The following is a 10,943-nucleotide window of genomic DNA, read 5'->3' on the forward strand; positions in this document are numbered from 1 at the left end:
TCCCCCTTCCTCACCCTCCCACACACCTTTTTTAGAAACAGGAGCCACTTTACTGTGAAATCATCGGTTTGCAGGTAATTACAGCAGCAGCCGAGTCCTGCCACTTTTGATTGGGATAGCTGACTCGTGAATGGAGAGAAACGTTGTGAAGTCTGCAGAGTGAAGACACTGTAATAGGATGAAAAGTCCTGAGGTCTGTCGTCACTGTTTGTCTTTGTTTTTGTTTTTTATTCCTCCACGTGGAGCCATGTTGTTTTCAGGTTGTCCGTCCCTTTGTCGTGGACGCGATATCTCAGTGACGCCTTGATGAAACTTCTTCAGATTTGGCACAAACTTTCACTAGGATTCAAGGATGAACTGGTTGGATTTTGGTGGTGTAAGGTCAAAGGTCAAAGGGTACGGTGACCTCACAGAAGACCATTTTGGCCTTGTGAATGTAATATCTCCATAACGCCTTGAGGGAATTTCTTCAAATTTAGTAAAAGCATTCACATGGACTCAAGGACAAACTGATTAGACTTTGGTTGTCAAAGGTCAAAGGTCACAGTGACCTCAGAACACCCTCTTTAGCCATTACTCAAGACTTCAAGTTCACACGAATGGTTAATGTTTTATTTATCTGAGTGGAGGAGGGATACAACCACGAGGAGGTGATTCTAGTTTTCCTGGGCTAACTTCACATGAACAACTAACTCCAGGAAGCAGCTTTATTCACAGTTCGTGTTAGGTCAGTGCAAGGTTTCCCTCAATGTGACTGATTCAGGAACGTGGTCTGTTTCAGCTGGGCTTGGCCGACGTCCACAATTTAAGATAAGATAAGATCCTTTATTAGTCCCACACTGTGGAGGAATTTGCAGCGTCACAGCGGCAAAGGGACAGTTCAAAACAAGAAACTGCAAAATGTCAAATATCAAATACTAAACTTTTAAAAAATAGATAATAATATAGTATGTAGATTGATCAAATAGCAGCAGAGAAGGATCGTTGCACACATATACGATGTTATCGTTGGGAATTTTTCTCTTTATTTATTGCACTTGGAGGATTTTCTTTATGATATATTGTTGTTGTTTTTAAAAAATACATAATGATGTTATTGCATGTTATGTGTCAGGTAAAAGCGATGCTGCCACTAAACAGCAGTTCAGAGTTTTAGATCTGGAATATGGTGGGAAATATCACGATATTCGATATCTTCGAACATCGGCCCGAGCTTATGTAGAGCAGTTGTTCATCATTTTTTGAGGGAGCCAGTGACACTTGCAGTTTTATTTGTTAAAATTTGCTTGGAAATAATACACCTATATTTATAAAACTGCTGGGTTGTTACACCCACACATGCGAAGGGATCCTCTCTCTGATATTATAGTAAATATAAGGTAGTAGTTTGTTTGACTGGTTCATGTTGTCGGCCATTTAACAAGGGTAGAAAGAGCGCTGTGCAGCAGGATGGGGGAAGATGGCACCAGGAGTTTTAATGAAGAGATCAGTGTTAACAGCAGCGACAGGCCGCTCCGTTAGAAACTAATACAACCGTCATTTGTGTGTGAGAGAGACACAGATCTGTTTTCGTGTAATAGCGCTGATGAATTCAATTTGTGTTTTCAATTAAAGAGATACATTTATTGTTTAATTAAACTAAAAGTGTTTCAATTTTCATCCGTCAATTCATTAGTTCAGTTCATTAGAGTTGATTTCAGCACCAGGAACTGTCCACGTACGACCTGCAGAACAGCAGCAGCAGCGGTTTCTCTCCATGTCAGAGGATCGATTATTATTATGTTGTGAATTCATCGGATTTAAAACAACGTGGATAAAAGCTTTGATTTTCCAGAGCGGGTGATTTTTCTGAGGCGACATGAGTCATGTTTTACCTGTGGATCAGCGGCGGCTGCACGTTTAACCTCAGAGCAGCTCAGAGCAGCTTGTCAGTCAATCTCTCAGATAATAATCTTTCAGTATTTGTAGTGAATGATAGATAGAGAGGGGAGTTAAGCTGCTGTTAGAAGTACCTGGGGCGCACCTGTGTAATGTCCATGTGTTTGCTAAATTCTGTTTCAATATTCCCTCATAGTTAAAACTAATTCAGCTCCTCAGTCATACGACCAAGCAGAGCTGTAACACTGTGTACAATTAAACTGTTTCTTTTTCTTCCTGTATAGTTTTTGCTTTTGATTTTTCTTTTGAAATTATTTTTATTTTCTCTCAATTCAATTTTTTTGTTTGCTGTGTGAGACGATTTCATTCAGTCATGTTCAAACAAATCTAATCCCGTGTTCTTAGAGACAGATTGTTCGACTTCTCATGACTTCTGTGCAGCTTCGCACAAATCACGGTTGTGTTGTGTGAGCGGCTGCAGTGTTTGCTCTCTCTCGGCATTGTACAGATTTGTGTTTATCAAAATGACTTGAAGTGATCTTCGGTGCTGGTGTGTGTTTTGCTGAAGTGCTTCAGAGTCATTATGCTTCGCTCGAGTGTTGGAGGAAACGTCTTGTTGTAGGAAGCTCAGTCACTCATGTAGCCTCGCATATTACAAATCATCACAGCTGCTGGGAGGAAAACAGTCGGAGGAAAAGCACATTGTCTATTTTCAGCTTGCACTTTTATTTTTTTTCCCTCCCTGTTCGTATGTGACTCCATAACGACTGTGTGTCTGTAAGCAGCGCTGCACTGGGGATTGGTTTATTTTGTGTTTCTGCTAAATGGAGCATCAAATGAGGAGAGCAGACTGTATCTGTGTCTGCATCTCTTCCTCCCGCTCGCTCGCTCCTCATCTCTCATTTGTTTTATCTCCAATTCCCGTCGACCGCTTCATCCACCTCGGTCTGCGCCCGTCCTCCATCAGAACTGTGACGTATCGCAGCGAGAACGAGTTTACAGAAACGCATCGAAAGGGCCTGAAAGCGTCCGACACGTTCACAGCTGCGCAGCCTCTAGCTAGTTAGCCATCCGTAGCTCATATTCTTTAATGAGCGTGAGCTGAATATCACTGCAGCCACTGATTCCAGTCACTCTACACTTTGTTTTGACCTTGTGCTGCAGTTTCAGGCAGAGCGTTTTCTGGAGATGTACAGTAGTGTTGAAGTGTTTAGTGAGTGTCATCCTAAAGGTGCAACTGCAGCTGAAATAGCAGCTTTCAAAATACATCTGAGCTGTTTTTTTTTTTTTTTTTTTTTTTAAGGTGATGAACAGTTGAAACTTATTTACCACCTTCATCACATCCTCACCTTCACTCCGTACCTCCTCCTACCTGCAGCAGCAGGTAGAGATTGGGGATATGAGGATATGATGCAGGACAGAGGAAACACAACACAACATCCTGTGTCAGTCCAGCTTCATGTTGTAGCGCCACCAATTAATTACATCACGCCGTGCAGCTGTGTCACCTGTCACCGGGCCGGTAATGGATTGTCGTGTTATGTTATCAGTTAGTTTTGGGTTTACTGAGGTGATGTGATGCTGTGTTGTTGTTAAAGCTCCATATTTTCTTCTTCTTCTGTGTTTTATTTGAAGTGTTGATCCATAAGAAGATATATTTGTGGTTTTAAGAACCCAAAACCATCTCAGTGTAGTTTCACATCTCCTCTCTCAGGCTTCTCTCTGGAGCTCTAGTAACAACAGGTCGGTGAGCCAATCAGAAGAGAGGAGGCTCTGAGCCTCTGTTCTGATTGGCTGACTGTTTTCTGAGTGATCCAATAAAAATAAAGCAGATTTCAGGTAAAAACACTCAGAGAAACCAAATCCTGCAAGGTTTGGATGGTGGGTCCAGGTGGGCGGGGCTTGGTGACTGCTTTGTTGTGACATCACAAAGTTCCAGAAGTCCTGACGGCTGGTTTTAAGGCTCAGTTTCTGAATACAGGCTGTGTGCATTTCTCTGTGGACTGAGGCTTTGATACTTTCACAGTATTAATATAGAAGCTAGAGCTGATCTATAATCACACTACACATGGACACAGACCTTTACACTGGAGGAGCTTTAAAACAGCAGGAGAGTCGGAGGTCCAGTATGATAAAGAAGCTCATTTATAAGTAATAAGCGACCAATTTTGGGACAAAATACAAAAAGAAAATGGGGAATAGAAAAACTTATAACTCATATGAGTGATGAGCGAATTACTTTTGTCTATCAGAGAAAATTGAAACAGAATTTAGCAAAAAACTGCAAAAATCCACAGTTTGTTGAAGCTGGAGACGGTTAAAAGAGTCTGATTCTTTTATTGGGAAATAGAAGGAAAGTATGACGTGAAATCTTCTGCTTATTGTTCCTGAAAAGTGACATTTAAATTTGATCCACAACAAACCAGTGACTGGACTGTCGTAACGGATCTGGGACCAGTTTCACTAAACCAGTTTGTAAGCGGCGCGAACAGTGGTGGTGGCGTCACGTTTCATAAGTGATTGTGGCTCACAGACTGCAGATAGATGTGTGTGTGTGTGTGTGTGTAGGCTTCAGGCTCAGCGGGTCCAGTGTGTTATAGGATGAGTAACACGTGTCATAACGAACAACAGGAAATGATCTGCAGATTCGCATCAGAGGCTCAGACTGAATGGAAATCACAGAAAATGACAATCGGAATCAGTTTATTATTTCTGAATGAACCAAACAGGAAGAGAAAATGAAGCCACAAGTGTCTGAATGAAGTCGGTATTTGATCTACATCATTTCCACCTGCTACATTAACCTGCTGCAGGTGAAGGAGACGTGACGAAACCAGAGGGAAAAGGGACAGAAAATCTAAAAACATGGTGTTTGGTTGCAGATGTTTATCCCGTCCTCTAGTTGCCATAAAACAGTGGTGATGCGGTTACCATGGCAGCCTGTTGGCTCCAGTATATAATCCCTTTACAGTCCCACCAGATGACCTGCAGTGTTCAGCTGCTGAGCAGATTTCCCAGTGAAGAGATGCCAGATTTCCCTGACAGGTGAACTCTCCATCTTCATGTGTCCGTCACAGGATTTATACATTACATGAATGGATGGTGGATTTCCAGATACATGTGCACAGCTTGGCTGTCCTCACTCTGAGCCCCTGTCCTCTCTTGTCTCCTTCAAAACGCATTTTCCTAAGTGGAGTGTCCCATCGTAAAGATGGTGGACGTCAAATCATGGGTTGAAGGACGGAAGCAAAGACTTAATGGAAAGAAGGATGAGGGTCATTGTGTATTAACATTGTGGGCTGATATATTTTTTATTTTAATTTTAAGTTCCACAAGAGGTGTGTGTGTGTGTGTGTGTGTGTGTGTGTGTGTGTGTGTGTGTGTGTGTGTGTGCGTGTGTGTGCGTGTGTTTAAACATCGCAGTGAGTGCACGTATGCCATGTTTCCCCTCTACTGTACATTAGCAGAACATATCCATTTGCATGCATGATTTAGGACTTGGCTAAGCATCAATCTTTCATCGCCTCTTACAGTTTGGCATGAGGACGCACGCATGCATTTCGCACACTCGAACACAGGCGCTCAGATCATTTGCCTAAATGTGTTTAAGTGGGCGCTCGTCTCGGTCCCCCGTCCGTAACCGTCTGTATCGATACGGCTCGTTGACGCTGAGTGAGCGAGACGAGGGGAGTCAGGAAGAGACGAGTTTGTTGTTGATGTTGTAAAAAGTCAGGAGGTGATTCCTGTGATAAGGACTCGTTCCTCTGTAGTTTGTCTCTTTGTCCTGTAGCAGAGCTCTGCCCCACGACCAGCTGTGTGCCGTCCTGTGGGATCGTCTCATTGCTGTTGATGAGGCCAAAGGTTCGAGTTCATCGCAGGACACTGAGGATGATTTTCTCTCCCGTCCTGGTTCACGTGACGCAGTGTGTTTGTGTTTCTCTCTTTCGTCTTTAGTCGGATTCAGATTTTCTTTAATGGTCATTTCTATTCATTTACAACTAAATAAAGTGCAATAAAAGGAGATGAATAGTAAGTGGAATAAATGTGGTGCGTCTGTGTCACAGCTCAGACACTTCCCTAGTTTCATATAAACTGACATCTTATATTTACATCTTGAACCACCCAAACTCCCACAACATGTTTCTTTTTGTCAGATTTAAATTCTGACTTCCTGCAGCCCGAACTGATGATAAACTTGTGTAATTGCCTGTGATGAGGAGTGTGTGCGGCTGTTGTGAGTTGTCTCCCTCCTCCCTGTTTCTCCGAGTGCTGATGACAAAGGTAGTTTTGTCATGAAGCCAGAGAACGAGAAAAATAAAAAACCATCTGAGAATAAGACAGAAAGAAAAAGAAGTAAAACAGATGAGACAACAGCTCGTGTTTCCTAAGAGGAGTCAGTAATCAAACAGCTGAATCAGGCTTTTGTCACCATGCCCTCGGTCATTTCACAAAGGTACATTCACCTCTTGAAAAGGTCAAATCTATTGCACAGCCTGAAATCATGATTGTTCCGCTTCCAGCTCTGTGTCTGCAGATGTGAGACGAGACTCTTTAGATGATAAACCAGCAGGTCGCTGCTGTGATTGACTAAAGGATCAAAGTCGATTTTTTTATGCTGATGTTGATATTTTGAATCAAAGGTTCATCAGCTGGTCTTCTTATTCTTTTTTATAAAATAAACACTAATGTTTTGAAAAGAATAATTTATATTTGGCTGTTAGCTACAGTATCAGGTGTTAGCCACAGTATGAGCTGTTAGCCACAGTATGAGCTGTTAGCTACAGTATGAGCTGTTAGCTACAGTATGAGCTGTTAGCTACAGTATGAGCTGTTAGCTACAGTATCAGGTGTTAGCTACAGTATGAGCTGTTAGCTACAGTATGAACTGTTAGCTACAGTATGAGCTGTTAGCCACAGTATGAGCTGTTAGCTACAGTATGAGCTGTTAGCTACAGTATGAACTGTTAGCTACAGTATGAACTGTTAGCTACAGTATCAGGTGTTAGCTACAGTATCAGGTGTTAGCTACAGTATGAGCTGTTAGCTACAATATGAGCTGTTAGCTACAGTATCAGGTGTTAGCTACAGTATCAGGTGTTAGCTACAGTATCAGCTGTTAGCTACAGTATGAACTGTTAGCTACAGTATCAGGTGTTAGCTACAGTATCAGGTATTAGCTACAGTATGAGCTGTTAGCTACAGTATGAACTGTTAGCTACAGTATCAGGTGTTAGCTACAGTATCAGGTGTTAGCTACAGTATGAGCTGTTAGCTACAGTATGAGCTGTTAGCTACAGTATCAGGTGTTAGCTACAGTATCAGGTGTTAGCTACAGTATGAGCTGTTAGCTACAATATGAGCTGTTAGCTACAGTATCAGGTGTTAGCTACAGTATCAGGTGTTAGCTACAGTATCAGGTGTTAGCTACAGTATGAGCTGTTAGCTACAGTATGAGCTGTTAGCTACAATATGAGCTATTAGCTACAGTATCAGGTGTTAGCTACAGTATGAGCTGTTAGCTACAGAGTCAAAATGAGGAATGAGGAGTGGTTGTGTGTCTTTGAGCCTGATGAGAAGCATCTATGTAGTCAGTGTATTACAGTCATGCATAAAACGTTAACATCCTATATGTGCCTTCTGTTTGTGCATCTGTGTGTGCAAGAGTTAAGTAGTGTGTGTGTGTGTGTGTATGTATGTGTGTGTGTTAGTGTGTATGTGTGTGTGTGTTAGTGTGTGTGTGTGTGTGTGTGTGTGTGTGTGTGAGACAGAGAGACAGAGTGTGTGCAATGGAGGTAGATGGAGTAAAGCACTTACTCTCTTATATAACACACAACTTTGGCCAAGAGAGGGATGTGTGACCAGTGTAACATGCAAATGCATCTGCCTCCCAGTGCCCCCAGGTGTGTGTGTGTGCGTGCGTGCGCATATGTGTGTGTGCTCTTGTCCTTCTGTCAGATCTCTGCCTCGCTGCATCTCTCTGAGGACAGCAACACAGCACACAACTGTCAGTTGTGCAGTGAACTAGCACAGGCAGTCCTCACCATTTCTTTCTCCAAAAGCTCTTAAAGAAGGGGGGGGGTTGGGTGGCGAGGAGAGAAGGGAGGGGGCTCTCATCGCCATGCAGCAGGCAGCTCACCTCACTGACTCTATCTCTAAAAAAAAGTCTCATATCCCAGCCATTGTGTGTGCAAGCTAAGATTTGTGGAATAAAAGGCGTCTGTGTTTATGTTGAGGTCCAGCTTCGTTTCCAGGGATAAAATGACTCAACACAAACCTGAGAGAGAGAATATAGTCCTCAACTGTGAATCAGGTGTTTCTGCGCAGGGAAATGTTAATGTAAAAGACGTTTCATAGCTTTTAGTGTTTAAATAAGACTTTGGTGTGTGAAAATTGGTACCAAAATGTAAATGTCTAAAAGGTTTCTGCAGCACTTTCTGTGCATTAAGAGCATTCGAAGCTGAAGCTGGTCTTTATTTTGAAAATGTCTGTCACCATAGCTGCACTTTATTCTGGTGGCCGAGGTGAAAAGGAACCTGTGCTCTTTTCAGAAGCTGTTTTCCTGCCAGAATTTTGCCACAAATATGCCAAAATATATATATATTTATTACCTGTTGTCTGTGTCCAATCGCCAACGTGCAGTTAAATATAGCACAGAGACGTTGCTGTTTCGGACACAGACGCTGTCAAATGTCTGGTTTCCCACTTTGGGTTTGTTTCTGTCTGACCTCGTTTTTTAGATCTGGATTCCTGCGTGTGTGGACACCAATAAAACACATGTGCATCGCTAAACACATATAACCTGCTGGCATCAGGTCACGTCTCTGCGCTCTGTACAGCATTAGAGGCATTATTACCCTTGACCCACTTCTGCCCCGACTGGGTGGCCAGTGTGACCGGAGGGTTAAAGGGCCGATGTGGCCGCTTGTTCTCTGTTGAAAGAAACGCCGAGCTGCAATGAACATGGACATTGTGGTTTATTTGATCCTGCTGCTGTAAATACTCACCGGGGCACCAAATGTGTATCAATCCGCACCTGAAAATAGTCCCCAACAAATTCGCTATTTCTTTTTAATTTCTTCCACAAAGGCCCTTCACGACGCAGATGTTTGACCGGCGCTCAGCGAGACGAAGCAGCAGCTTTATGTTGAGTTTTCAAGTCATTTAACACCTTTCTCTATACGAAGGAAATTTGCCTGCAGCTGTTAACACCTGTTTTCAAAGTTTCAAGCTAAACCCGCTGGAGGTCGTGTCTCAGTCGATATAATCTGACGCTGTGGGACTGAGAGGGAGGACGTAGACTCTCACAGAGGAGAGGGAAAGTGTTCAGAGCTCGGACAGACGGTCTATGTGTGTAGTTTATATATACACTACATGTGTGTGTGTGTGTTTACACAGCATGTGTTGGTGCATTTGTGTTTATTGTGCTTTTGGTATCCAGATGTGTAATTCTGAAGAGGTGAGTTCCTCTTCGTTACGTCTTGTTTGTCAGAAACGAGTCAGAGACTGAAGAGAGTGAAGCTGCTGGAGAATATCTGAGTCTTTAAACTTCTGCTCTGGTTTTAAAATCTGCATTAATCAATATTTTTATATCAGCAATGGATTAAATGACATAAACGTTTAATGTGAAAGTGATCAATATAATGACAAACCACCAGCTTTCCAGAGTTTTGGTTTTATGACCCAGAACTTTCTTAACTGCATTTATTTTAACAAAAACAATTTTATAATGACACATTATGGTACAGATTTTAGTTTTATCTTGAAGCTCGGTCTCTTCACACACCCAGACATGTTCCTGTAAATGCAACAGCTAATCACCAGCATGATTAGATCTTGGTGCACGCTGATTGGCTCCCTGACGCTGATGAGATTTACTCATTTACTCGTTATGTGTCCTCGATCATTTCAAACCAACATAGTGGAACATTTAGCAGCTGAAGAGCCAGATGTTTTTCTCAGGAGTCAGTGGAGACGAAAACAGCTGAGAGAAGAGTAAATATTGGAGTGAATTCACAATGCTAATGAATGCTAATGTTACTGAAGTTACTGAAATATATATGTGTGTATATATATATATATACATATATATATATTTATAATGTGAACATATTCAAGAAGACGTGACAGTGATGTAATCTCTTCCCACATGAGGTGGCCTTTGTGTTTTCTCACATTTTTAATGAGCGGATGAATCCCCTGGTTCATGTGTCTCCTGTTGGGTTTTTGTCACATCGACTTTTGTCTGACGTGACACGACAACTAACGAGTCGACACCTCGTCGAGCTGATGTTGCTCTAAGAGTGGGGATTGATTTTTGTGGTGGGAACCCCAGAGAAGCAGTGGGATGTGCCGTGGGCTACAGATGTGGAGAGACTGAGGAGAGACCCCCCCCCCCATCATCATCATCATCAGCTCCCCTCAGCTATTTACTCACTACCCACTTTAACACTTAAACACTAATCAATACGTCTCAGTGAAAGTCAGGACTCTCTCACACATGCAGCAGCGTGCACACAAACGCCAACGAGTCGACGCACGACGGAGCGGACGACACACTGAAGTCACATGACGCTCAGTCTGAAAATAACACAGAGTGGAAGCTTCGTTTCCCATAAATAATTTATTTGTAGGTAGTGCGCAGAAAGAGCAGCGTGCTGAGCCCACGGTGCTCGGGGAGCAACTTTTTATTTTTAAAACAAACACAACACGACACTGTCAGAGCGCGGCGTGACGCTCAGACCTTTAAGATGGCTGCACGGGGAGAAATCTCCATTGACAAAAACACTCACTATCAAATCAAGTCCCCCGTTTAATGATGAATGGTACGATCCACTGCCACCACCACCGCCCCCTCCTTTCCCTCTCAAACACTGATAACATTCTCAGCACCACTCCCACCTCCAGCGGTATCACGCAGCAACTGTCGCCTAGCAACCGGGAACATGTTGTGCCTTACTGTGTACACAGTGATAATGCAGCTTTTAAGAGTAAAGCTGAGCTGAGACTCAGGAGACGGAGAGTCTGACGTGGAGTTTGCTGTGGAGGACGTCAGGTGGGTGGGTGGG

The 10,943-nt window shown here is 42.9% G+C and overlaps 1 protein-coding gene across 1 annotated transcript in view; it reads left to right on the plus strand.

The window, feature by feature from the left end:
* shank2b (SH3 and multiple ankyrin repeat domains 2b) overlaps positions 1–10,943 on the plus strand; it is a 171,678-nt gene that overhangs the window by 131,602 nt on the left and 29,133 nt on the right. The gene's annotated exons all lie outside the window — the stretch shown is intronic.

The sequence above is a fragment of the Seriola lalandi genome, unplaced genomic scaffold (assembly GCF_002814215.2).
Source record: "Seriola lalandi dorsalis isolate HSWRI2012SDOR001 ecotype SW California unplaced genomic scaffold, Sedor1 jcf7180002054929, whole genome shotgun sequence".
NCBI classification, from domain to species: Eukaryota; Metazoa; Chordata; class Actinopteri; order Carangiformes; family Carangidae; genus Seriola; species Seriola lalandi.